Source organism: Aquila chrysaetos, chromosome 5 (assembly GCF_900496995.4).
Source record: "Aquila chrysaetos chrysaetos chromosome 5, bAquChr1.4, whole genome shotgun sequence".
In the NCBI taxonomy this organism is placed as follows: domain Eukaryota; kingdom Metazoa; phylum Chordata; class Aves; order Accipitriformes; family Accipitridae; genus Aquila; species Aquila chrysaetos.
The window spans coordinates 43698583-43725077 of NC_044008.1; the positions used below are offsets into that span (position 1 = coordinate 43698583).

The 26495-nt window shown below is 37.8% G+C and overlaps 1 protein-coding gene across 6 annotated transcripts in view; it reads left to right on the forward strand.

The window, feature by feature from the left end:
• OTUD7A (OTU deubiquitinase 7A) overlaps positions 1-26495 on the forward strand; it is a 147118-nt gene that overhangs the window by 38891 nt on the left and 81732 nt on the right. For 5 of the 6 annotated variants that reach the window (XM_030015268.1, XM_030015274.1, XM_030015272.1 and 2 more), the window contains exons 2-3: positions 11623-11695; positions 12298-12403. The gene's annotated coding sequence lies outside the window, so the exon portion shown is untranslated. Of the gene's footprint in view, positions 1-11622; positions 11736-12297; positions 12404-26495 lie in introns of all 6 variants that reach the window. The other variant, XM_030015270.1, reaches the window with a different exon arrangement.

Below are 26495 nucleotides of genomic sequence, written 5' to 3' on the forward strand. Positions count from 1 at the left end.
TTCTCCACGAACCTCTCCAATGTCAGTCCTTCCCATGGGCTGCAGTCCTTCCCATGGGCTGCAGTCCTTCCCATGGGCTGCAGTCCTTCCCATGGGCTGCAGTCCTTCAGGCACTGACTGCTCCAATGCAGGCTTTCCCATGGAGTCACGGCCTTCAGGAGCATCCACCTGCTCTGGTGTGGGGTCCTCCCCGGGCTGCAGGTGGAGATCTGCTCCACTGTGGACCTCCATGGGCTGCAGGGGGACAGCCTGCTGTCTCAGCACAGGCTGCAGGGGAATCGCCTCCTCCGGTGCACCTCCTCCCCCTCCTTCTTCACTGCCCTTGGTGTCTCCCTAGGGGTTTCTCTCACATTCCACTCCCCTCTCTGCTGCAGATTTTCCCTTCTTAAATACGTTCTTACGGAGACGCGACCACCATCACTGATGGGCTCGGCCTTGACCAGTGGTGAGTCTGACTTGGAGCCAGGGAAGCTTCTAGTAGCTTCTCACAGGAGCCACGCCTGTAGCCCCTTCCCTGCTACCAAAACCCCACTATACAATCCCATTACATCTGCATTTGAGTTCTCAGTCTTCTATGGATCCACTATCCTGTTACTTCTCTGTAAAAACATGGTAGTGGCGTGACTGTTGGCTTCATGTGAGGCACAAAACATTAGTATAGAAATATGTTCGAGAATTTGATAAAGTTTATTTTAAAATGAAAATGGGTTAACATTAAGATTCCTATGCAAATAGCAATGTACTCATAAACACTTTTTTGTTATGTTAAATGAGTATGCCATTGCACTGTGTGCTTTATTAAATGAGAAATAGATGAAAAATGGAAGGAAGTTTGCTGACACTGACTGATGTTAAATACTGGTTCTTGTTTCTGATCCAGTGCAATTTCTTTAAATGATCTGACTCTAACTGAAGATGTATAGGGACATAGATCAGATATCTCTGAAGATTTAAGAAGGGTTTTAGGTGACTCATGAGTGATAAGCTAGCTTGACTGGCTGGTACAAGTCAAATTAATGTGTAATCCAGTGTACTTATAATACAGCATGGTTCTCTTGAGTGTAAGAATTGTCTGCTAGCTATTTTTCTTTTAAACCACCTGAAGCAGTGTCCTGGTTTCAGCTGGGATAGAGTTAATTTTCTTTCTAGTAGCTGGTATAGTGTTATCTTTTGCGTTCAGTCTGAGAAGAATGTTGATAACACACTCATGTTTTCAGTTGTTGCTAAGTAGTGTTTATACCAAGTCAAGGATTTTTCAGCTTCTCGTGCCCAGCCAGCAAGAAGGCTGGAGGGGCACAAGCAGTTGGGAGAGGACACAGCCAGGACAGCTGACCCAAACTGGCCGAAGGGATATTCCATACCATGTGACATCATGCCCAGTGTATAAACTGGGGGGAGTTGGCCTGGGGGGATCGCTGCTCGGGAACTAACTGGGCATCAGTAGGCAAGTGGTGAGCAGTTGCATTGTACATCCCTTGTTTTGTGTATTCCAATCCTTTTATTATTATTGTCATTTTGTTATTGTTATTATCATCATTATTAGTTTCTTCCTTTCTGTTCTATTAAACTGTTCTTATCTCAACCGAAGAGTTTTACTTTTTTTCCCTGATTCTCTCCCCCATCCCGGCACGGGGCGGGTGGGGTGGGGTGGTGAGTGGGCAGCTGTGTGGTGCTTAGCTGCAGTCTGGGGTTAAACCATGACAAGCAGACAGGTCTTCCTTATGAAATCGGTAATGCATTCATGGCAGAACTTGGAAACACATCACCATTTCTAATGGTGGGAAGTAGTTGAAGAGGGATTTGGCAGGGTCAAGCTCAAACACCACCCACTACTGTTGATATTGGGAGTAGTGAGACGCTGTGGTAAACAGCTGGTATTTCTGAGTCATTCATTCTGCTGTTCCCACCTCATCATTCTGTCTAGGGTGTGTGGGTGGCCAGGTACGTTTCTAGGCAGGGAAGTCATTAAAATTGATGTCACAAATCACAGTCATGTTGTGGGGGAGAGGGGTCATGGTTGCACCCCTCTCTTACCCCATTTAAAGCCTTTATGTACTCATCTACCTGAGGTATGGGACAATCAGTAAGAAGGTAAGGGAACAACATATAGATGGCCAGTTATTGTGCCTCACAAGTATACCGTAGCTTGTATCTTTAGTCTCACCTGTTTGTTAGTATGCCAAGCACTAGGCTACAGACTCATACGAAGGTGCAGGAAGGGTCTTTCCCAGAAACAGAACTATGAATGTCTTTGTGTTTATGTATTTATTTGCCTGTCTGCTTTCTGGAGGGTAGATGCTGGTTTTAGGTTAATGCAGGTTGATCTGATGTATTCAGGGCAGAAAGGTTAGGTGTGATACAGTTAGGGGCATGTTGAACTTTAGCAGGTAATAATGCTTGTGCTTGAATAACTTCTGCCTCCTGTTGAGAAAAACAGGTTGCAGTAATGTAGTATCCAGGCTGTGTCTCTTGGAGCCTGATGAAGGTCACAAGTTAGTTTAGAGTTGATGGTGTGCTAGCTATTCTGCACTAATAGTGTGTGTGTATGTTCTTAACACAAGCATTGGACATTTTGCTTCAGAAAAGGCACCTCCATGTTGAAACTTAAGGCAAGGTCAGGTCGCTACCTTAGCATGAAGTTAGAGTAACCTGGAATAGTGTTCTGTACATATGTTCTTCTGTTAGATTGTTTACAGTAGAGCAGGGAGTCATCCTGCTTATTTTAATAACAAAATCTGACACATCTGAGGCCATGGTGGCCAGCTGAAAAAAGACATTGAAATACCCCAGTACGTGGGGTAGTGCCATTCAGACAAGTTGTATATAACTTGAGATAAATAATAATTGTTTCTTTATGACCTTTGAACTTGTTTGCATGTTTTTCTTAATTATGTTCTTTCAGGTCAGACAGTGAAGTCTCGCTGCTCCAGAAGGAAAGGGTTTGGAAAGAAAATGAACTCTGTCTTTGGCAAATAAGTATCAGGTAGCAGTGGCAGTGGGGCAGCTTCTGCATTTTTAAGATACTTATCTGAACCAGTCTTGATGAACTGAGTTACACCTGAATTTGGAGTTACAGATTTGGGGAAGGAAATTCTTTTCATGTCTTAAGCTCTTAGTCACTGAAACCAGAGAAGTGGCTGCTTTTCATTTTTGTGTAAAGTGCTGTTGCTTTTGATATGCAAATGGTGCACTGTACCATATAACCTCAGTCTTCTAGAGAGCAAAAGGAACAGCAGAGAAAAATGTGTGCTGGGCAGGAATTCAAATGATATGGAAACAGCGTTCCTACTCTCTTTCACAATTCTGTCCTAAATTCCAAAAAAGCAAAAAGAGATCAAGTCAGTTTGGACTCTGAGGGCAAGGATTGCCATGTGTGATAAGGGATGTTTGAGAATTTCTACATGTAATGAATATAAAAGGTAACTGAGCTGACTGAATGTTAAAGCAGCTGTAGTGAGCAGTAATAGAACTGAGTGGGTTGTAGCTGAGCGACAGCTCATCATATAATCATCATGTTTTCCACTTGGAGCATCTCTGAAAAACAAGAAAAATGGTTTAATTCTTTTTTGTCTTCCTCTAACAAGAGATTTTTAGTAATTATTTTTTGGAAAACCTTCTTTGGCATCTGCGCTATAGATATATATTTTGAGTGATAGAAGAGTGTCGTGGTTTAACCCCAGCCAGCAACTAAGCACCACACAGCCACTCACTCCCCACCCCCAGTGGGATGGGGGAGAGAATAAAAAAAAAAAAAAAAGAAAAAAGTAAAACTCGTGGGTTGAGATAAAGACAGTTTAATAGGACAGAAAAGGAAGGGAAAATAATGATGATAATAATAATAATAATAACAGAATATACAAAACAAGTGATGCGCAATACAGTTGCTCACCACTCACTGACTGAAGCCCAGCCGATCCCTGAGCTGCGGTGTCCCCTGGCCAACTTCCCCAGTTTATATACTGGGCATGACGTCTCATGGTATGGAATATCCCTTTGGCCAGTTTGGGTCAGCTGTCCTGGCTGTGTCCCCTCCAAGCTTCTTGTGCATCCCCAGCCTCTGCTGGCAGGACAGTATGAGAAGCTGAAAAGTCCTTGACTTGTTCCTAAGCAGTGTTTATACTAACTAAAACATCAGTGTGTTATCAACATTATTGTCACGCTAAATCCAAAACATAGCACTAATACCAGCTACTAGGAAGAAAATTAACTTTATTCCAGCTGAAACCAGGACAAAGAGTTATTGCCTATGGTTCAAAATATATTATCCCTCCCCCACCTCATTAAATCATATGGAGAATTTCCCCTAGTCATTTTTCTTTTTCCTTAATCGTCTTCTCTTTTACAGAGGTCAGATTTGCTCTGCTGGCATTTCACGATGCAGAAGTAATCACATAGCAAAGCACAGACTTTTGCATGTTTCAGTGTCTTTGATGCTCTCCATTCTTTTTCCCGCCCACCCCTCACCCTTGAGAAGCTGCTGGTAAGAAGCGCAGATGGGCGGCAAACCAAGTAGCTCTCTGAATACAGTCTGTTGAAATTACCATGGCTCAGCCATACAGTGTCGACGAGGCAGGCCATAGTCCGCCTTTCTTCTCTCTCAATCCTCAGTTCTGAGAAGCTGATTGAAGAGAAACAATGCTTCCATGATTATATAAAGCAGTAGCAGGTTCCCAGTTTTTACAGTGAGCTCTCACTAACCTCCAAGTCAATCTTTTTTTTGCCTTATCAAGAGAGTGGCAACTGGAAAATGGCCTTATTTGGTGAAGTAGGATTTAAATGAAAATAGGTCTCATGAGATTAAGCTAAAATCAATAGGAGACTGAGCTTTATGCTATGAGTCTTTAGGCATCAGTACGTACTGCGTGCTCTAGTTTTGCATTATATTTCCTCATCCGGTAGTGACCAGAAAGGTCCTATCACACCTGATCAGATACTTTGAAATATGGTATAGTACTACTCTTCATTAGTGGGCTATGGAGCTTGTCAGGTTTTGTATCTAGAGCTGTGTTTTATAGTTAGTAAAGTATGATTCTTTTAAAAGTGAAATTGCATTTATTGTTTGTAAAGGTGAAGCTGTCCCTATGAAGTTGATGGAAGTGTTGTAAAGAAGTCTTGAAGGGTAACACTATGGCTGTGTTTTTTCCTGCAAAGTCAGCAAACTGGGTGGTTGGTGTAAAGTGCAAGAGTAACGTGAATTGCTTGCATTTTATATTCTTTTAGAAGAGGGTAGCTCAGTTTGCAATTACAATGCACTCCATTTATTTGCTAAAGTTTGTACAGCTCTCTAGCAACAGGTTTTTCTAACATAGTGCACTATTGAAGTGTCTGTATGCTTGTAAATTACTCTGCTGATAGCTTTCAGAGAAAGTTCATAATGTAGCTTTGTTCAGTTACTGTTGTGGGTTTTTTGCATGTGTGTAAAATTTAAAAATAGCTTTTCCTCAGAAACTTAATGCAGAGAAGTTAATTAGAAATCATCAGAAATTAAGAAGATACATTTCAAATAAAAGCCATTCATCTTCTACCTAGGAATGAATGAAGGACATACTTTTAGATAAGTAAAAGATATAACTTTGTATTCCCATAATGGAGTATGATAGAAAAGAGTTATGATTAGAAACTTGGATTAGTGACTTTGATTAGTGAAAATAACTAGTGGTTAGACACTAGTTCAAGATCTGTCATCTTGTACCAAAGTCTGAGAGGCTCATGGGAAAGGGTAATGAACAAGCAAGGCAGATTTTTTTATGTATATATGCGCATACATACACATATAGAAATGTGTTTTGTATATATTTTAAACTGAAACGCATTCTAATATGAAAGTTTTCAAACCATGAAAAATGAGAATCCACGGGTAAAAGTCAGTTACTGTTAGCATTGTTTAAAGATGAGATGTATTGATTGATCTTCCCCTGAAATTTTTGTTTGCTTAGTAACAGAGTTCACAGTATTTAAAGGATGTTTATAGGTGAAGTTCATGGAAAACTTTCTCTGACCTCATTGAAGTTAGGATTTCTTCCTGTGTTCCAAAAGATCTCAGAAACACATTGCCATGTTGGTGACTAGGTGTTTGCTTTTGTGTTAGCAGTCTAATGACGTTAGTACAACTAATCATACACGTAGATTTGTATGGGTTTAAACTCTTCTAAATTCTGGACAAAATAAATGAAAACATGATTTAAAAAGTAACCTTTTCATATGTTAAGCCAAATGATAATTATTTTGAAACCTACATCAATGCACTTCCTGACTTTGTATTATTCACAACGAAAATTGTACTTTAATATAGTATGTTAGTACTGATGGTGATATGAGAGGAAAAAAACACCTTAGAATTGGAATTTAATGTTCGTGATTTAGGGTACAGTACAATTCTTGAGAGTTTGTAATAAAAAAGTGAATTCACGTGCTAACAAAAAGCCAGGACACACCATACTAAATATTCTTTACAAGATTCATATTTTAGTTTACAGGTAATCTTAATTTGATCATTTAATGTGGTTTTTGTTTCAATTTTCTGACTGTAAGGGGGGGGGAAGCATTTTTCAGAAAGTAATTTGGAAGTCCTATGACTGGTTTACATAGAGAAAAATAACTAAGAATTGAATTACATGTCTCAGGGTTTTTGTATGTGTGGAAATGTGACATAATTTTTATTCCCTGAAACTTACTCCTTTAATGAAAGTGAGGCTACAGAATGAGCTTTTATTGAGCTAATAGGTGAAATCAGACTACTTAGTTTTTAAAAACCAAAACCATTTTCTTCATAAAGTTAAACAGAAGTGGTATGAGTTTATTAGGCTAGGCACTTTAAGTATGAAATATAACCCTTTTTTCCAAAGTGTTTTCCCAGTATTGGAGTTCCTCTGGTTCCTGTTTCTTAAGATGTTTTAATGCACGTGTACATGCAAGTGTACAGATAGTTATGTAGTCAAGATCTACTTCTGGAGTTCACTTTAGATCCATACCATTTTTAACTTGCAAAAAACCTTTAGAAGTCATTTAATTGAGAATTTTGAGCTTTCAACGGCTAGGAAAAAAAGAGCTACTTATTTGATGGCGTTTTAAAAAAATGAATACGTACAATAAAGTGTAGGTGTTCACAGTATTGGGGAAAAAAAAACAAGTTTTATGATCTTGTATTTCTCAGTCCTGTTTACAGAGACTTAATGAGAGTAGTTGGCTGCATTTCTGACAGCACAGAAGAGTCAGATTAATTTAATGATGTGTAGCTAGACAATCAAATAATTTAGTCTTTCTTACTCTTAGTAGAATGTTCCTTGGCTGTTGAAGGAAAGGAAGATGTTCCAATCCACTTTTGTTGCCCCAGTTTTCTAGGACAGGCAGGGTTGGTGCTATTTCCATGGATTTTTATTTGTGAGATTGCTGAGAAATGTGCAGACACGTGTTTGGAAATTTCTTTGAAACACAACCCGTGTACAACATGCCGCTAACGCCCTCAAACCTAAGCTCCAACCCAGCTTACTTTTATACTTTTAAAGGTGAAGACTGGTTTTCCAGCTGTCACCACGTCAGAAGGTACCTGTGTGTTCCCCAGGGCCAGCAGGGCACCAGCACTGCAGAGCAGACTTCACTTCTGTTCTAAGTACAGTTGCAGTGGGCCAGCCTCAACTGCAGTATGTGGAAGCTGTGGATCTACAAAAGAGGAGAGCTAATCTGAAAGGTCACTGGCACTGAAGAAAAGAGATTCTTTACCCCGCTTCCTTCATGTTGCCTACTTTGTTCTAGCCATGGTGTTTTTACAGACCCTTCTGTGAGCTGATTCAATCCAGCACAAAATTGTTCCAGACAAAAAAAAAAATAGCAGGGATTTTTTTGTCGGCTGAGTGAGTTGAAGTGGCCCGCAGACCACTTAGGTATCAGAGCAAATGGCACCAAGTGGCCCAAACCAGTGCCTCAGAGAAAGAAGAGGAATCCATCTTTTAAAGCTACTAGGTTTTAGCATCATCTTTCAGTCAGTACAGGCTTGTTTTGCTAGGAAAGTAGGATAAAGCAGATATGTGGACATTGGGGATAACATCCATTGTTTGTTCAATTCAGATTTTAGCTATTTTATTTCAGAAGATGAATGTGGCTAACTGATAAACTTGGGAGTTTAGATTTGGTAGCTTTCTAGCATGGGCCTGGAAAAGTGTCTCTGCTGCTTTATGTGATAAAGAAGTATGTGTTGTATATAAGGGCTTTTAATTAAAAGAGCATTTTCTATTGTAAAAAGTTGTCTTTAGCTTTTGACCAGTCAAACAGTTGCTGTGTTTTCCATGACTTCATGCTATTACCATGGATGCTAAAAGTCAGCAGCGACAACCAAGAGGTTTATCATGTCTTAAATTAGAGCTTTGGACAAAAAAACTGCTGCGTCAAAGTGACACACGCTATTGAGAGCTAAAGGGAACGTATAGAAAACTTTCCAAGATTTTGGTGATACTGTTTCTGTCAGCGTTCAAATACAGTAGCTTTTGCAAAAACTACTTTAGTACATATGACAAAACCTGAGGTCTGCCATAAACCTCCAATGTGGGCACTTCCAGTATTCCTGTACTGTCCAGTTACAGCCTTTCATGATGAAACTGATCAGAATAAAATTGTTCACAAAGGTCCTTGTTTGCATTTTGAAGTTGGAAATCTTCAGTAGGTATGTTTCTTCAGGCTAATGAAAAAACACATGTAACTATCATCTGCATGACTGGAAGTGTCTGTTATTTTATTTTCAGAGATAGAATAATAAATCTGAGCTTAAACAGTAATATAATCAATATATTGATAATATGTATCACATAATCAAATGTGAGAACATACAGTACTTATTAGAGTGTAATCATGTTAAGGTATTACTACACCAAAACCTCCATGACTCATTAGTGACAGATTGTCACATTTTGGTTATGCCATAAACAAGACACAGACTGAATTTTGAAAGCATTAATTACCCTTATAGGAACTTACTGGAAATGCTTGATGTTCTTTCCATAAAAACTTTCTTGTGATTGTTTCAGTGTCAATCTAGTGTAATTTGTCTTTCTTTCATTATGTATGAATAATTTTGACACTTATTAAATAACAATATAGAATTGAATACTAAGGTCAAATTAATTGCTTATATTGGCAGTTAGAATTTCATTTAAGTCTGTAGTTCACAATCATAGATAACTATGGCTTTTGCTATGGCCTCTGCATTGAAAGACAAGTTTTGTGCCTCCTTGTCCGTTGCTTGCGCTGTTGAGTGAATTTCACCAATTAAGATGAGACCAATATACTTCCTCTCATTCTCCTATCTGTTTTATTATCCAATGGATGCATGCAAGTGTCCAGGATGGTTTTAGATGGAGGCAAAGTAACCGGAGAGACTTTTCTCTGCAGTTTCTTATATATTCCTTAACTTCACGTTTTTGCTATCTAGAGAGAGCTTTGTTCTGGCTATTTTTTAACTTATGCAATTATAACAGCTGTTTTTAATGGCACTTCAGAGGAACAAATAAGACACTTTGGTGGACAGTGATACTCTGAGTAGTTCTTCCATGTGTGCTGTTTCTAGAAGTGTTAATTGAGTTTTGTGAGTGTCAAGCGGTTCAGCAGGATGTGAGGGCATCAGAACAGCACAACAGGCTTGGGCTCTCTTTTTGTTTCCACCAACAGCATTACTGACGCACCACTTGTTCTCAATGATTTGTATGTGTGACTGTAATGTGTGTTGTGAATGAAATGTTGCTGGTGGAAAGGAATCAGACAAACTCAAAGATCTTGAGCACCATTCTTTGGCTACGAGAATTTTAGCGTAATTATGTGTACTTGTACAATCTGCACATAACGATATAAACACTACGGTGAAATTGAAGTGAAGTGTGGGTTATGTTTCAATCTAGAAGTCTGAAATAAAGATCTCAGCAAGAGTGAAAAAAGTATTTGGACAATCTTTTAAAAACCTATCTTAATTTGGCATTTTGGATTGTTTCTTGTAACGCTGGGAATCAAAGGTGTGATATCTTTTGTAAAAAATGTAAGTACGGTTTTGCCTATGGACTTCAGTAGACATTTGTAAAACACCTTAAATATGTTATTTTTGTGACCACCAACAGTTCCAAATACTCTATGTATAAATATGGAGGATATTTAGTTCTTTCTGGTCAGGTTACCATAGCTATTTTCCCATTTCAGGGGAGTTTCACGGAAGAGTGAACTTAGTCTTCTAGGTGGCTGACACGAGTTGACCAGGTGAAAATTCAACTGAACCTGAAAAGCAGATAGCGTCTTATGGCTTTAAAAATGACCAGTGAAGGTGTGTTTATATTGAAATAAATTTGTGCGACAACATGTACTAGGAAAAATATAGCTAAGGGTGTGGAGAAGGAAAATGGAAAAGAGAGTTTGTCTTTTAATAAAAATAAATGTATTTAACATATATGTGGGTTTGCTTACATGAATACACAAGTGAATGTAAATATGAATTTGTAAGAAAAAGCAAATTGTATATAGAGAAGAAAGTGTAATATGTTGTAACTAGGAGGAACAAAAAATTCAAAGAATTTGGAGAAAACAAGTATGATAGCCATAAAAACTTCAGAAGACATAATGTTTTAAGATCTTAATTAATGGTACTTAGACTAATAGAGAAGCAAACTTTAGTCATGGTCAGAAAGGATGATATTTGGGCAGAGTATCACTAAACAAGCTTTAAAAGAAGAGTATGTGCTGATCATTTTTGCTCTCTTAACAGGTAAACCAGATAAAAAGCTAGATAAACTACAACATGCTCACATATCCAGTCAGGAAGCAAAATGTTATCATATAGCTCTTTAAACCACTTGGGTCTATGCTTCATGGTTAATTTAATTAATGTTGAGGATTCTTGTAGATCAATTTGTAATGCTTTATTGTTGTTGGTTGTTGGTTTTTTGTTTTGTTTTGTTTTTTTAAATTGTATGACATTTTCTTGAACAAAATCAGTAGATCTCTATCTGCAGTTGAATGTTTCATGAGTAGAAAGGGACTAAATACACTGGATCAGCTGGAATAATTTACTCAGTTCTGTCATTGACATGGAATGTACAAACTGGTGGAAAACCAGCCCTCTAAACTGGATTTTGAGGTATATTGCCTTTGTTTCTCTGAACCAAACAATAAGGGGGCTGCAGTCCTAAGAAGCTGTCATCTAATGTACATGTAGCTCTGCAATGGCAAAGCGATCTCAATCTTATAAACATTTGATAAACCCAAATGGGTTTATCAAGTTACCTTTTAGAATCCTTATGTCTAGGTTAACGTGTGCCAGCGGTCAGACAATGTTTCCCTCCAAAAAGCTTGCTTTCTGTCTCTCTGGTAATGAATGTTTCTGTTGCTTAATCTGAATTGGATTGGGCTCTGGCTGAAGTTCCTGATGGAAAAACTGTTGTGATCTCAACAGTGAGATACTGAAGTGCTTATAACCATCTTGGGAATGGTCAAAGCTGGAAGAAAGGAAGAAATTATTTCTCCACAATAGTGCTGCAGATAAAGATTCCAGGATCAGGGTGCGTAGTGGGAATGATAAATGGATGCAGAATGGTACTTTACAGTGTCACTTTTGGAGTAAAACATATTCTGGTTTTCTCTCTGTTCTCGCAGGCACATGATACTGCAGAGCTTCAGAATCAGAAGTAAAATCAGCTGGACAGTTGCCTCCTGCCTTCCTAAATAGGTAAACATATTAGAAACAGGGGCCTACCTCCCTCATTCCTGTAAGTAGCTATAAACATCCCCTCCACCCCCCAAATTAGCATCTGTCATTTAGTTGTTTTGCAATGCTGAGCATAGGGGCCTTGCAAAGAAAACAAGAATTTAATTTGTTTTCTGGTTGACAACAATTAAGTGTAGCCAACCAAAGAAACCAACTAAAATTATTAACAAGCTAACAGCATGCCTATTGTCTGTGGCAACATAGAGCTGATGGATGATGCAGTGTTACTCATTAAATGAATCTTTATCTGTGCTTCCTAAAGCTTGGATGCTAAAAAAGTTCCTAAAATCATCCATATCATTGCCATGTTAAACTGCTGTAGCAGTTGATCTGTCACTGCACCTCTGTTTTGGGCTTAGTTCTTTGCTTTTATATTTCTTAACAGTTCATTCTGTAATAACATGGTGCAACCCATTGTGAGACTTAAATGGAAGATCCCCATAGTAATAACCTTGGTAAGGATAGTGAACTGAACAATACATTTGCTAAATAAGTGGTGTTCAGCTGATTATCAGCTGCTGTAGATTGCCATTTACTTGCTGACTTCTCTGCCCTTTTTCTAGGGAGAAAGTGGGTTTAGTGGTGTGGATGCCTGCCTCATTTGCTTCACCAAAATGAGATAGGGCATGCAGGAGAGAAGGGAGATTTCTGCAAGTAGAACCTACCATGGTGAGTTGGATTTTGTCCCTGCTTCTGCTACAGGATTTCTCAGTGATGCTAAATACATTGCTTAAACCAAACTTTTCACACAGATGTTTCTCCTTCCCTGGAAGTATGTTACACCTAACACTTCCTTGGCAGCAGTGCTGGATTGAGAAGTTCTTCCCTACTGCTTTTTTCTTCCTTGCCACATTAGGTCAACAGAACTGCTTGAGGGGACCCTCAATAAGTTAAATCAGCAAACTAAATGGAGCTGAAAATAATTACTTTCTACCATGTACGTGAGAGAAATATGAGAAACTGTGGTCTGTATTCTTGATTTGACAACACAGGGTCTGTCTTGAACATTATGCTGAAAATTAAGTACATGGGAACTAGATTTTTAATTTTGAGCTGCTAAATACCCTCTAAATAATTGTAATAAAGTGCAGGGTTTTTTTTAATAGTATAGTAATTGCACACCTTACAGGCACATTCTTAACTAAGCTCATTAATGTTTTGAGAGACATGTACGTACTGAACAAATGAGCACGGAAGGAAAGAAAAAAATCCTGAACCTCCTTTCAAGAGGTTGAAAAGGTTACAGCAAGTCAAATTCCTGGCACCACACTTGCATGGCTGTGTTCAGCTGAACATTTGAAAAAACTGTTGATTAAAAGCAGGGATCTTGAATGAAAATACCAGATTGAGGATATAAAAAAGACTGTATTATAATGCTTACGTGCAAGAGAACGGAATGAAAATTCGGTGTTCTTGCATTTACTGTATTTGACCTACAGGGAGTTATGGCCAGGATATTCTTCTAGCACCTTTGGCTGTGCATACCATTGGGGGAATCATGTCCTGGAGGCCGTGCAGTGTTCAAATTTTAGATCTGTCTACTTTTTTTGCTAGAATGCACAATGTGTTATAATATCCTCATATAGATATAGAAGACTTCTGTGCATATTTTTGAACTTTGGAAGCTCTAATTTTTTTTTGTGATGTTATTATATTTGACATGCATGAAGTGTTCTGTAACGTTTTCATAAAGAGCAGCTGTCATGATTTATTCCCACCTGTCTTCCCCATAAATTGGGTGCGATACTAATAAATTCCGAGAGAGGGCGCCCGAGGTACAGACATGACAACAATGCCACCTACAACTACCAGCTTAACCTCATGACCAGCGATGTAATCGTATCATAATTACCTAGTACAGCAAAGGGATAGTCTGGAGCCCTCTCCCAGAGGTGATAAACATCACCACAGGGAATACATAATGCATATAAGAACTTACATAACACCACTATGTGAACAAAGGAACCAACATTGTGACCAGTGACTATTTAACTAATATAAGAATGCGTATAACAAATTTGTTTTAACATGCTCTGGTCAGATCTGTCGTTATCTCAACCCTTTGGGCCCCTTGTTGGGTGCCAAAAAGGACTGTTGTGGTTTCAGCCCAGCTGGTAGCTAAGCTCAGCATGGCTGCTCACTCACTCCTTCCCCCACCCTGGCGGAATGGGGAGGAGAACTGGAAGAAAAAGGTAAAACCTCATGGGTTGAGATAAGGACAGCTTAACAGGACAACACAAGGAGAGAAGAAGTAATAATAACAATAATGCTAATAAAAGAATGCATAAAATGAGTGATGCATAATGCAATTGCTCACCACCCTGAACCTAGTGCTCAGTCTGTTCCTGAGCCATAACCCCTCCCCAGCCAGCTCCCCCAGATATATACTGAGCATGGTGTCATATGGTGTCGAATATCCCCTTGGCTAGTTCCAGTCAGCTGTCCTGGCTGTGCCCCCTCCCAGCTTCTTGTGAAAATTAACTCCATCCCAGCTGAACTCAGGACAGCAGTGGTAATGCTATTGTGAGTTTCCCTACCCCCCAGATGTTGGAGGCTGGGGTCTTGCTTTTTTTAACTGCTATGAATCCTAATAATTTTTTGATCATAAAATGAAAGTTCAATGCTTAAGGATGTCAGGATAACAAAATACCTAGTGGAGATCAATTTTCCATTACTGCAAATGTATGTTTCCTGTCATTGTTCACTGGCATTGTGAGGGAGTCCTAACAGAACTTTTAACAGTCCATTGCACTGCAGCATGGAAAGTGTATCTACCTTGGTGTCTTTATTTAATGGATTTAATTTGTTTCTAATTTTGAAGCTTAACGTTGGGTTTGAAATTCACTGTAAACAACTTTTTCAACAGCAATGGGGACTAACGAAGCCTATAGTTTGCTATAGGTGCATTGCCTTTGTCCCCACTCCTCATGACAATAATTCTCTCTCATGGCTTCCCTTCTTTGTTGCCTTCATTTCTTCAGGTTTTCCTAGACTCCCACTTCTATCTTATCCCAATTCTCACACATGTCTTCTCAGTGCCTTGTAAGGATGCACCAGGTCAAGCTTCTGGGCAAAGGCTTCCCACGTATTGCACACAGAGATAGGCCTGAGCACTTGTGCATCTGCAAATATGACAGTTTTGAGTTGATTCAGAACTAATTTAAGCAAAAGCAAACACAATATCTTCTATTATCGTTGTAAATTCTAGGAATGATTCTGGGAACTGTAAGGGAAATTCTTTTTAACCTTTCTTAGTGTGAAATTTGATAGCTTTAGTGTGACCAACTTCATGAAACATGTCAACTTCATAGTAGTCTATAGCACCTTATAAGATGATACAGTACTTATGACCTACTAACTGTATTGGATCCATTGCAAAACCAAACCTATCCAGTATTTGCGAGCTCTGTCAACTTCCAAAAGGTGTTCATATAAACAATGATTTGACTATGTTTTTAAACATGTATTCCTTGAGCTGGAGCAATGAGGAAAGCCTTATTTAATATTAAGTGCACTCAAGCATGCTTCCTGCTCTTGTGCAAGCAGCTAAATCAGATGAAAATTGTGAAATACATGAGGTGGTTTAGAACCAGTTAGAATTGGGCCTGGAGTGTAAGAAGGAGAAACAATTTTTAAGTGTATCTAAATGTTTTTATTTATGAACTGGTTAGTTGTGATGAGGATCTAGAAAGCTGCTGGGAATATTATGGGAATGGGATGCTGTTCTGAAAACAAGGAAACACATTATTGAGCAGAAGAGGGGGAATGCCAAATCTATGGAAAGGTGTGCAGTTCAGTTTTTGCTAAAATGTACAGCGTGGTAGGAGGCAAGCATTATGAAACCACTCAGAGGAATAATGCTTATTACCCTGGTGTCTCTGATGACTGGCTGGTCGTAAGGCTGGTCTGCAGAGCCTCCTTCAAGAGTAGCATGGATTTGTGATGGTCTGTCTGACTGATCAAGGTGTGGCTGGGTGTTAATGCCTTCAGAATGGCGTTAATAAGTGCTATGCAGATTTTTGCATAAATACTTTATTTGTGTTGTTAGATATAGATTGTTAATAGAAAGTGCAGGTATGAGGAGAGGAGGTTTTTAGCGCACTCCAGTGTCAGGAATAGGATTTGGAAGATCAGACAGAACATAAAGCTCTTTCTTATTAGGCCCTTTAGCTTTAAAGTAGATGTACTTAAGTTTCTTGTAGGTGTCTTGATTCACGCTATACCTTATTGAGCGTTTTTAGTAACTATTTATTCTACATCAGTCAGTATTGAAACTTGAGACCTATAGATGTCAGAGAATTCAGCAGTGTTTCTCATGGTTAAATTCACAGCATCTGTTTTCCAGCTTGCTTTACAGAAGGGCCTTTTCGTTACTGGATAATAGATACAAACCTAGCCCCTTGCAGTAATAAAAAAAAATAAATCTTTCTATTGAATTATTTCTATGTCTATTTTTTTATTATTCAGAATTACATGAGCTTGTATCATGATGTAAGTTGAACATGAGAAATGGATGAATGGGGGAGGCAGAGCTCAAAAATATCAAGACAGCGCTTCTAGCAAAACTTAGGGAATGTGATGGCAAGTTCATGGTATTTCGATTAGAAAGGAATTGGGAAAAAAAATGTGAAAGTCAAATAGAAGAAACCTCTAAGGTAGCTAACTCTAAATTAATCTTCTCTTACCTCAGAAGAATTATTTTTAATACTTTTGATATTTCCCAATCTGTTCTAAATATAAGAAATTTGTGTAGCAAAGATGGTGAATAGTCATCATTGATCATAGAGTTTAGGGCAGACTATTGGGTGGCAAACTGTACTGTTGTCTTGCAGGTGCTGGTATTAGCTGCGTTTGAAATGGTGTATTTTTCTACTAAACTTTTCTGTTTAAATTGGAGACTATGCTTTTAAAGCCTGAGCCATAACCTTGTTCTGCTACTGGCATTACAGTCTTCACTGGAGCGATTGTCAGTAGCTGAGTTCTGAGCTTTCATAAACGTCTCACTGACAAGCCTTAAAACAGGTTTCGAAAATAAGATGATTGGAAAAATGTCATTAACTTGCAGGTAGTGTGAAACTTTAAAAAAATCAGGAAAAAATAATGGAAAACATGGATTTTATTTGGATTAAAAAAAATGAGTCTCTCAATTCCAGACATTAAAAATTAAAGCCTGCACAGTTCTTCACTAATGTTTTTATTAAGTTATGCTATTGCAATTTCAAGGGAAACTCTTATGGAACTCACTGAACGATGAGTAAAAGTATTATAATACAACATTGTATTTCTTTTTGATTTGCTTACATTTTGTCATCGTAACTGTCATCAAACATCAAGGAGGAACAGCATGAATTTGAATCAATATTTTAATTGGGTTAAACATTTTTGAACAAAAGATGGGGATTCCTCAGTATTTCATTATTTTGAAATATTTAAAATATGTCAATTTTGAAATTCGTTCAGGAAGTATGTCTGAGGTAAAGGAAAAATATTTAGGTAATCAAATAACAAACTACAGTACTGCAGGTATGCTTCTCTTCCGTAGAACAGCATGCTGGAAGGACATGTATTTTTTTTTTTTGTCTCCTTATAAGTCCTTTTGTAACTTATTTGAAATGAGAGAAACATTGATTTGTTCAAATTCATTGCAAAGCAATGATAAATACATTTGTGATTAAACAAAAAAAAGCTTGGGGGGGGCTCTCTTTTAATGGCAGAAGAGCAATGGCACAAAAGAACATTGTCTTATAGTACGGAGTTCTGAAATGAGAGCGAGCTGGGTGCTAGCAAGAAAATGCAGATATTACAAAAAAAAGGAGTATTTGTGAGCTGACCTGTTTATTCAAGAACAACAGCCAATGTAAATGCTTGAAGTGGTCTCAACTGTGAAGTGTCTCTCAAGGAGATGAAAAAGGTACCCTTGACCAATACTGCTTTCATTTTTCTGTCCTAAGTATAACAGCTGAACAGACTGGTTGTGCATTCTGCTGTTGTGCTTTCTTGTGCTTTGGCATACATGGTCTTGTTTTTTTGCTACGCTGTTTTATGAAATCAATAGGCAGTCATTCAGAAAGAGCTGGACGGTTGTGAAGTTTGTTGAACGTACTGTATTGATCTGGGGACCTGAAATTATTTTTGTCAGTTCTTCAGTTTTCTTTCCTTGTTGAGTTGTAATTATCCAAACATTATCTGATACAGTTTCAAGAGAAAATAGTTTTCTTCAATACTTTCAGGGTACGGAGTAAGAACATATACACAGACCTGGGTAACAGTTCCATATTGAAGCGTGTTTTTTCTGTCCACACAGATTCTGAGTAATAAGATTGTCATACAGTCTAGAAGAAGAGAGATGACAAAATGTTTCCTTACAAGCAAACCTTCATACCAAATACATGTAAACAGACTGGATTGTGTGTAGATGAAGTCAAGCAAAGAAGCAAAGTTAGAATGCACAGATCTTTCTTGCCTACTTTCAAGCCTGAATTGTGTCCAGATCCTGGTTTTCTGTGTGTCTGGCTACCAAAGGTCTCTTCTTGAATAGAGATTCTTTGTCTGTCTCTCCCTTTCAGAAGTGGGAGTTGATGTACCAAACTATTTTAAGGCTCCTGAACTATTGCTGAGCTCATAAGTTCTCTCTATAGCTGATGCACAGATTTTTTCGGAACTCCACCCTCCTCTGTGGGAACTGGTTTTTATTTAAGCTGTTGAGGATTAAGAATGATGTTCGTAAAACCTTTGGGATTCTTGTTGAGAATTTTACAAGTATCCAGTCTGATCATGGAGAAAAAGCTGTATCCAAGTGTTGCATATAGAATGTTTACTCTGGAAGCATTGTCACTTCAAAAGTCCTTGTGAGTTTGGACACCGCACTCGACATCCACAAGTCCCTGTCTTTGTAGTTGGGTGTCAGACTAATTTTATTTATCCTTGCCAGTTCACCAGCACTGAACAGATTGCATTGTGCTCTTCTGCTGGGGCAAAGTCAATCTACGTTAATGGCTTCTTTAATCTTTTAAAAGTGATTATTTTATTTGGGGCAGTGACTCCAGCCAATTCCAGTCTCTTGCTAGTGATAGTCGTCAAATAGAGATAAGCAGTGCCTGCATAAGACAAGTTAGGCTCTAATCCTTCCACATTTTGTGCCTAATTGAACTGAAAAAAATTCTAAAATTCGTTCTCAGGAGTCATAACATTGCATGGCTCATGTTGTTTACCTTCTCCAACCTTGATTTCAGGTAATACCAGTTAGCACTCTATATGCTATTAGCTGTTATGTATCTAATCTAAATCAAATCTATCTGATGTCTCTCATCTGTGTATCGGAAGTATAATTCTACAGTATACTTTTGTTAGATTTTGCTTTTCAAGGACTAGAAGAGTAGGAAATTAGAGTAGACCAGGGAACCTGCAGATCTGAAGAAAAAGGAGGAAATGAAATGATCTATTATTCCACCTTACGTTGCTAATGTAAAAATCTTTTGATGACAAAATTCACTTCTAAGCATTTAGTCATTTGTTGCAAATGGATACTCCTTGGATACTCCTTTTACCAACTTCACAGAACTTTCTTATCTGTGTGTTCCCTGATGCACAACTTGGAAAAGAAAACCCTGGCTTAGATGGCTAAAGCTTAAAGTCACAGATGCTGTTGTGTTGCTGTCTTGAAGCTGTAGCTTGTACTGTGCAAGCCCTTCAGCTCCTACTAAGCTCAATGTCTACTTTGACAAGGGTTTTTTCTGGCTTGTAAATAAGCCCAGGTGTGTCTCACCCTCTCTCCCAATGCCTGCTCTGGGTTCATCCTCTGCAAAGAAATCTGATAACTTCTAGTTTGTTTTCCACATCTGCATCAGGTGTCTGCTGTTTTCCACAGGGCTGGTGATGGTGTCACACAAAGCATAACAAACTACCACTTAAAAGTTTTTAGGAAACTGCCTTCTTTGGGCTGTAAGCAATATCCCAGAACTTTCCGGTGATGAGGAGGTGGTTATCAATAGAAAACAAATCTCACCTTTAATTTTCTGATGCAGTTCATATAACTTGTAGTCAGAGTGATAAGACAGAACTGTTACTCCATTTTATTTAAGTGTCATCTTGGCTGTTGGTGTGGTAGTGTTTTTACTGATGTTGGCTTATTATAGAGCAGTGGCATTTGGTTTGGCAAATAACTGGGACACGTTACCTGTCACTACAGGCAGCTTACTCTTGGATTTGTCATTTGGCAGCTACTGATAATTCTAGGCTAATTTAAGACTAGGTACCATTTTATTGTAGTCTGTTTGAATTTCAATATTGAATTTGTCTTAGGAATCCTCATTAAGAGACAATTAATAAAGACTAACTGCTGTATTAGGATACTCGGGCTGCTCCGCCTAACATGGGTAGAAGTAGAAGTGTGTTTTAATTACAGGCAGTGCTCTGTCATTTTGAGATTTATTTGCTAGTTGGATTGGCTATTTTAGTAACTGTCTATTATGAGGCAATTTTGTTACATAACAACAACAATATTGTTATTGTATGAGGTACATATTGTCAGTGAGTGCAAACATATAGCTTTGCTTTTTCAAATGTAGAAAACATAAACATTCTAGTTTGTGCTCTTTACCTCTGGTATATGCCTTTATAGGTTTCATTACTTATTTTATCAGTGTGAACTACACTAATTTACTTAGTCCTCATGAAATCAAAATACTTTTGCTAATTACCACGAGTAGGGTAAAATACTTCTAAGCCCTATTCCATAGTGAGAAATTAGTTTCATCCTCTTTTGTACAAACTATATGAATCATGTCACCTCTGAAAGAAGCTGTGCCTGCAAGGCAGTAACTTCACACAGCTTTTCAGGCCAGTGTATCCAAACAAAAATTCATGTCTTAGTCAATTCTGTCTAAGGTAGGCTTTCTTGGAATTCCAGGAAATTTGTTTGTCTTGAAGATTCCTTTTTCACAGTAAAGCTGTGTTTTTCCAAGGTAGGTAGTCCTAGACCTGGGTGGAAAGAAATAAATGTATACTTTAAAAAAAAAAAAAAAAGTGTTCTCACTGGACAGTCCAATCATCAGGATGTATTTTTAAGAAAAAAAATACTGACTGGTTCAGTTTAGAGCAAGAGTCTGTCATTCTAAAGAAATCAGTCTTAATCTAAAAAGGCCTTAATATATTGTAACGTGAAAATAATCAATATAGAGAAGTAGAAGGGTACTGTTTGAACACTTCATGCAGTATAAAGACTTATAGTACTTAAACTCTCTTTTTGTAGCTATTTAGCATGAAGTCCATGAGAATTTCTATTCCATTGTTTTTACTGTTAATATTATGATGTGCATATTGATGTAGCATCTATGGACTAAGCTAGCAGACAGTGGCTGCGTGGTGAAAATATGATCTTTGTCTCTCTCGAAGTATTACTATTTTAGATAAAGTGATTAGAAACTTCCAGTTTCTAATGTATTAAACCTTTAAAATCAGGACAGTTCAAAATAAATGTCATCTGTTCTAGATGCTGCATGGGCTCTGTAATAAATTTTTAGGATTGCAGAACCAAACTGTAGCCCAACCTAAGTTCATTCAGATTCACATACTTATAAGTAAATTAGCATAGTTTTGAATTACTTGAATTCCCTCTGGTGAAGACAAAAAGAATTTCAGTAAAATTAGACAAAATCTATTCATATGTGATCTCAGTTTTATTAATGTGTATATGGGCAGAGAGCATATGGATGGAGAAGTTGGTACTGTTTGTGTAGCTAAAAGAAGAAGGAGCTGGTTGATAGATTGATAGAGAAGACAGGCAGTAACTCCTTTCTAAGCAAATAATCTCCTTTCTCATTTCTTCTTGAACTACCTCCATATATTTCAAGCATGAAAGGCTGATGCTGTTGCCTTCACACGGATGTTAGAAGTCTTTGGAAACTTTATCTAGAGAGCAAAAAATCCTTTTGAGTAACTAAAGTAAGTTTCAGTGTAAATCAGACCTGTAATATTCTAAAAAATCTCCTCATGGATCAGTTAATTCTTTACAGAGGACTAGAGGATCTTTAACGCTCTTATGAGCTGAAATGACATTTGGCAAATAGTAGGTTTCGAGACTGAAGAGGGTCAAACACATACTGTGGTTAAGTTCCAGACACTTATTTCCTGGTCACATTTTGCTAAATTTGGAACTGAGTCAAAATCTTTTGCAAAAATGTGTACTGCATGTAATTACATTCCATATATTGTTTCACTGGAGGCTATGGGATTTGGCTGTTTCATTTGTGTTCTTAAGTTATTTATTGTTGCTGTATCATAAAAATGAATTGTGCACTGGTGGTGTAATAAACTGACAAATGTCTTACTTGTCTTATTAAACAGGCAGGGATGAAAAGGATGTCTTATTAAAATACCTTGGTTGAAAAGTTGTGTAAGTGATTGGATACATTTTTATGGTGAGGTATTTTATTTTGTGAGAGTGATCTTTCCCTTTATGCAGAAATTAAGAAAGATTTGCACTCTTTTCAGTGATTGTTGTTAACAGAGATTTTAATACATACAAAGAAATCATTTCAATAAATTTTTTTTTCAGTGATTCTGAAAGCATATGCTGAATTTTGCTTGATGCTGTGATGGAATGAGACAATTTTTTAAACACGTTTCTGATTCTTGTGATGATTAAAGCATCACCAAGGGGGGATGTCACCCAAGAAGAAGCTAGTTGTCTCTTCACTGTATCTCTTACTTGGTGAAGCCATCCCCCTGGTTATTGAGAACAGCTTTTGTAGTAGGAAATGACAGGACCCTAGAAGTACTAAGGGATGCTTGTGTGTTCTTGAATGCTACCTGACTTACCTACAATACTTGTGAAACAGGGATACTCTGTAAGTTGCTGAGGTTGGAACCACTCATGAGAGCAGTAAAAATAGCAAAGCTGATGACTGACCAGTTGCTTTATCTGTTGTATCAGATCTTTTGCAGTATAGGAAGGACAAGCACTGGGGGAATTCCCAGTGTGCGTCTAAAAATAATAGAAAAATATGTCTTATGCATTAGAAAGAAATAAGAAAAGGGCATAACACATTCTAGTATTTATGCAGATGACTTTTATTTGAAAGCTGGAGCTAAGCATAGCTGTATGCAAAATAGCTTTCTTCCTGAAAGTTCAGCTTCTAAAAGCCCAGCAATTAAAAAAAGGGATTATAACTGATTAAATTGGTTTGGTAAACAGTGTTACAGTGAAAACTGAGATGCCCTGTGCCTGTTAATTTCCAGGTCATGTTTCTGGACCAGTGAAAGAAAATCTTCAATTTCTCTTGCAGTTACTAATAAGTAGGTATAATAGTCTGCTTCTTCAAAGAAAGTGAAGTGATAAAATTATTTCTGCTGCACAGGGAAAAAAAAAAAGATATTTCCCTGTCCTGCCAGTATAAGGAAACACTAATGTATGTATATTTAGTATTTAACTGTTCGTACAGATATTTAAATACTACACTACCATTTATTGTAATGTTTGAATTCATCCAACATGTTGAAAAATTTATTGCAATTTTTAAGCGATCTATATAACAGAGTATTTATATGATGTGACTTCAACCAGCTTCCTGGAATTAAGAACCTAGTCTCCCAAAATAGTTAATGGAGACTCCAAAGTGCAACTAGAGTACCATAGTGGAGCCTGTCTACATCTGTTAACTGTGCAGGGAGAACTTCAGATCTCCATGTGCAGATTGACTTGTTTGGCTACAGACTAGGGGTTCTGAAATTCTTGCACTGTGGTTTTTCCACCTCTTGGTAAGAAGAAAGGCTGATTAAATGGGTAAACCTTTAACTCTGCCATTAGGATCTACAAATCAGGGTTATCCTGAGCCAGAAATGAAGTTTTAAAATCCGACATCACTGGATAATGTCATGCTAGCAAACTCACAGGCATGCAGTCTTGAACTGATGTCAAGTGTCATGAAAAGGGGAATGCATTTTTAGCCTGCTTTTCTAACAGTCTCTCTAATGAGACTTATTCCCATCCATGCATCATTCTTCCCAGTTCCCCTGAAACCTTTGTACAATTTGAAAAATAGTTAGAATTGTCAAAGTTAATAAAATTCTTACAAAATTTGTCAAAGTCTGTGGCTGGTGGAGAAGAAAGACTGAAACTAGAACTGTACTGTTTTCTACACTGTTTGACAGCAGTTGGGGCACAGTCTAGTGCATACATGGTTCTGGACTAACTCTGGGATGCGCTGGTGGCTGCAGAAGTTGATGGTATTAAAGGTCAGAATTCTAAAGAAAACAAGGCTTCCTTCTTTCTGCTGCTCACAGAACAATTTCCTGTAAGCCTGATAGGATTTTCCAAATAAGTTTTCGACATGTGGAATTGATTTATTGATTCTGTGAATTCAGAGATGTTAACTGTGCCTCAAAGCGTGCTGGTATTTGTGTGTTGTTATTAACTAAAGGTATATAGGTGGGTCCAGACAAAACTGAAGAGATCAGCACCTGCAGCATTGAGACAGCTGTCTCCTGTTTGTGAAAAATGTTGGAGCTATTTGTAAATCCAGAAGGTCACAGGACTGTATGTTGCTTATGCTTATGCTTGTTAGTGCAGCTTCCCGTGTGCTCTTATAATTCACTTTATTCCTAGCTTTCACAATCAAAATGCTGTTTTTCTGTTTTTTAAGGTCTAGGGTCCTTGTGCAAGAATACTGGATAGTTTTTCTTCACTGAAGCAGTGCAGCAAATTGCAAATGATGTATAAAACTGAAGTATTTCTCTTCACTATTTCTCTTCAGAGTACATAGTATATGTTTGCTGTTTGATCTTACAGTAAGCTTAGTCATGTCCGCGAGAAAGTTGCCACACCTAGAAGTAAGAGCAAAAGTGCTATAAAAACTAAACCCCAAATTTCATCTGTACGCCTCCACATACAGTGAGCAAGGTAGCTGAAAAAGATTTCAGTATTTTTTCAGACTCTTTAAAATATAGATGCAGGAGAAGAAAAATGACTGCAGTTCCTCCCTGCTCGTCCTTACACCCTGTTAGCACTCTTTAGAGCAATACATACTCTGCATTTTTCCTGCATTCAGCCAAGGCAAGGTAAGTCTATTGACCTATCTGCAATCCTTTCATTACAAACATTACTTCATTACTTCTTTTCCACGTGAGGAAGGCAAAGTGATATAATTCTAGCAGTTCAGGTCTTCTCCTCAGCCAGGTTTCTCCAGTAAGAAACTTAATACACTTTAGCTATGCTAGTCCTTAACTTTTTGTCTCCGTGTGGAAAAAAAGGCCCTCGCTGAAGTCTTTGCTTCCACAGATGCATGTGTCTTCATCTTGGTAGTGTTTAATGGATAGATTAGGTCATGGAAAGAACAGAGAACAATATGAGGAAATCTGTCACTTAGTAAGTTCTTGTAGTGGTTTGGAGAAGGACTAATAGGACAGGAAGACTTTCAAGGTCAGCTTTCAGTGGTGACACTGGCTGGGGTGACATTCTCTAAAGTGTCTGACTTCCAAGAGGTAAAGTATTATGGGAAAGTTTACTGCTTATCTGTAAGTAGCAATGATAATTATAATATAAATTCTCTGAATGTCTTCCTGTTTGAGGGCATGCTACTTAGAGGTTTTAATTCTATCATTTGAAATATAGAGAAAATACAGAGCCAGATTTTCAACCTCCTGCTGGAAGTTGTTTACATAATTTTGGGCCTTTCAGCTATGGCTTTACTTTAGGAGACTGACAGCCTAATTTAATCAAGCAGATGTGGATTTGTATATGTGGACTAGATATTCAGTCACATAAGCTGTGTAAAAAAAAAAAAAAAAAAAAAAAAAAAAAAAAAAAAATCACAGGTCATATTCAGGACTGTTTGTAGTTGCCCGAGAAGTTCTTTGCATTCTTTGCAACTAAACCCCTTTTGGATGAAATCTATTTGTGAAAGTAGTATTTTTTCTTCCTTTTAGTTAAAGCTTCTAGTTTTTAGAGATCATCTTCATAGAAAACATTGATTTTATACATAAGAAAATAGTAGCTGCTGCATAGTTTGAGTCGCATGTGTTATGTTGCACATAACCAGATCCATTTCTATATTAATTAAAACACAGATACTGGTGGCATGAGCTTAGTTCAGATCCAAGTTTAACTATTTGTCTAGTTGATGGTAGTAACCTTCTTTTCCACATACCACCACTTTTACTTTGATGCTAGTGCTTGAAAAAACAAGTTATTATCAACTAGATAAAATTCAGCTTGTACCTTTTTACATTTTAAAGTATTATGAACTCCCCCATAGACGGTTTGCTTTTCAATGTCTACTGACTGCAGCTCCAAGAAGTTGGCTCATTCTGTCTGTCATGAAATGGAGAATACTGCTGGTTAATTGACTGGTTCAGCAAACTGAAAAGCAAGAGGTTTTTCCAAAACATTGGTAAATAAGAGAAAAGCTGACTCAGATGAGTGAATATTGCACGTATTCTCTCTGGCAAACTGACTGATTTAGTGGAAAGTGACTGACATAAACAATAAAAACATAATTTTTCAAATAGGTTTTTGCAAAACTAAACAGGGAAATGAGAGTAATCCTGCTTCTCTGCTTCTTGCACTGTGGTTGGTCACTTCTTAAGCCACCATTTTGATCAGCTCATTTAGTTGCTTTTTTGCAGGTGACAGAAGAACATGGTTTCAAGCAAAATGTTTTTGTTCTGTTTTGGTTTTTTCCCTTTTATGTGGTCTATAGTCTTGCCTGTCTGTTGAGCATCTGTCTTACCAAACACTACTGATCTGTTGTTGTGGGACCAACTC